The following is a 2,927-nucleotide window of genomic DNA, read 5'->3' as shown; positions in this document are numbered from 1 at the left end:
CCCCTCCCCCACTCTGCATAGTTACCTTGCAACGTACAGACCATAATAGTCAATCCACACCCCCCCCCTTCCCCATTCCTCTATGCATACACGAACACACACACCCCTCCTTCCACACACCTACACCCCTCCCTTAGCAACCGGGGTTACCATGGAGACGTCCCCCTCCCACCCCCGTGTGGCATCCCATAATAGTAATGAGCACAGTCACTGACATCCCACAATAAGCATAACTCCAAAAAGAGAAAAAAAAGGAAAAGGCGTCACATGGCAACTGTGTGTGCCACATGACTTGCTGCTTAACTTGAGCGTGCACGTTTGCATGTATGCGCACGCGCTGTACTGTATATGAGCCAGTGCACAGGTTGTAGGTGCAGCAGGGGGGGGGAGGCTGGTATAAAGCAGCAAAAAAATAAATAAATAAAAGTAGGGGTGACACCAGGTGAGTCCAGGTGTTACCCCCCTCCTCGCCTTAATAACAGCTGTAATATTACACTTGTTTAACTTCTTTATATACATAAAGAAGGCCACATTACTATTTAACACATGCAGACCAAAGAATAAAAACAAACTTGTGAGCAGGTCAATGTGGGGTTAAAAAGTCAGCCATTAGAAGAAGGTCAGAGGGGTCAAACTGTAGTCAAAACCTTGAAGTTTGCAGCTTAAAACCGAGAAGAAGGCACTCAGGAGTGCAGTGGTGAAGCCAGCAGCTGCTCTCACACACACAGGCTGGAAATGCATTGCAGTCAATGGTGGGAAAAATGTCTGGGTCCTAGACAGATTTTTCCCACCATTGACTGCCTGTGTTTCATTTACAGCTGCTTGTGCATCCACACAAGCTTGTGCATGATGGTTTTCCACATGGGAAATAAAATGTGCAGATGTGAGCTAATGAGGAGTTGTTTTTTGTTTTTGTTTTTTTGTTGGTTTGTTTGTTTTGGGGTTTGTTTTGGGGTTTTTTTTGGGGGGGGGTCCCCTGTGAAGCATGAAGATAAGAAATGTGCTGTTATTTATTGTAGAACCATGGGTATGGGTCCCAGAGGCTAATAACTAGGGTTGTAACAATATTAGATTTTCACTGCATGATTATCGTGGAGCCTCTGCCAAGGCCAATGGGCTGTTACACAATTTTAAATAAAGTTATCCCGATCCTTACTAAAATTTCACAGATTCTTCCTTTTTCATTGCTCTGTCTCTTTACCAAGTTTCAAGAAATACAACTGTGTAGTTTGACCTCAAGGCTTTCTGGAAGGCAGGCTTTCTAAGATGAAGTTAGTGTTTTAAAAAGTGTTTTCATCCAAATTGGATTTTCCCTAATATCATCAAGTTGTGTTGTTGCCTGAAAGGGCGTCCACAGAGGGAGAGACTAGAGACTGATAAATTCATCTTAAACTTATCTCAACATTGAGCTGAGTGATTTAGACAGCTACCAATGAGAGTGGGAAATACCTTAGAGAACTACCTACCAGCAAGAGACCGGTGTCCTCGAGCGAACAACCGTCAGCTACAACCTCAGTCGGCCGTGAACCCCTTTATGTGTGATTTCTTCTGCACTGAATCTCAGTAGAGTCTGAGAGAGCTAGAAATGCATACGAGGACACAATGGTACTGAGCGTGCCGATCACATTCCCTGTGAGCTTTGCCGATGCAATGTGTAGTTGTTACATAATAGGCTTGAGATAGATTCAGTGCTGAAGTATAAAGGTGCACATCAAGTTACATCACGAGTTATAGCTTACAGTTTTAGAGAGGTCTGCAATTATAGTCTAAAGCACAACAAGCATAAATGTTGATGTTAGACCCCAAACCCTCATTGAACACAGATACCTGCAATCTATTGATTCTTAAAAGGTAAATAGTAAGTATAAAAAACTGACATAGCTTCCAAATCTGAAAAGTCAAGCTTACCTAAAACCTGTATTTTTTCAGTGGCCTGCAGAGGGCAGTACTTGTGGATGCAGATATACTTACAGTCCTACACAAGTCTTTTGGAGAAACAAGCCTCTGGCTCAAACCCTGTAAGCACTTTCCTGGTGAGTTTATGAGCTCAGTCAGTCATTTTGGATCATATTGAATAAGGTAAGGTCAATTTTGGTCATTCCAAGTGTCAGAAAAGAGGATTATCCTGGATATCTTCCCGGCTGCTGATCTAATCAAGCCAATAAGCGTGCAGTTCCACAGTCAGATCTACCACCAACAAGATGGTAAAGGTAAACTCCATCTCTTTGAGTCTTCAAAACAAGAATTTGAAACCAGTGGGTGACATCATGGTTGCTACATCATGTATGGGTGCAAATAAAACATTTCAGCACTGTGTTTCAGTACAGGTAGGGTTGGATGGGAATGTAAAAGCACCTAAATAGTACATCATAACATTTTACTATCTAATTGAACAGACTACTTGCTTTCACAGTTTGTACAAAGTATGAACTTTATAAAGGCCAACTTCTTGGCCAAACCACGCTGGATTTTCTGTGTGTTAAAATTTCTGAAAAAATAAATAAATAAATAAATAAATAAATGTGTACTGTATTTATTCTTATTTTATTTTATTCTAATTTTTGCTTCATAACTTTTGCACTGTCCACTTCCTGCTGTGACAAAACAAATTTCCCACATGTGGGACTAATAAAGGTTATCTTATCTTATCTTAAATAAAAGAGCAAGATCCGGCTACTTTGAACTGAATAAGCAGTTAAGAAAAGGGATGGATGGACAAAGTTGCTTAGCCCAAATTCTAAAAAATATTCTCAGACCCAGAGATTCCCCCAAACTTTTGATTACTAAGTTACTAAGTAGGTTTTAAAATATAAAAGACAAAAATCTTGTTTGGCGCAAAGCTGCTAAACATTAGCTGTTAATTGCCAAAGGCGAGTATGAATTATTCACCCGTTAGGAACAGCATCATGTCGTTGAACGGTCGCCGC

This window comes from Oreochromis niloticus, linkage group LG22 (genome assembly GCF_001858045.2).
Source record: "Oreochromis niloticus isolate F11D_XX linkage group LG22, O_niloticus_UMD_NMBU, whole genome shotgun sequence".
Classification (NCBI taxonomy): domain Eukaryota; kingdom Metazoa; phylum Chordata; class Actinopteri; order Cichliformes; family Cichlidae; genus Oreochromis; species Oreochromis niloticus.
The sequence above is the reverse complement of the archived record's forward strand: the minus strand, read 5'-3'. Positions refer to the sequence as shown.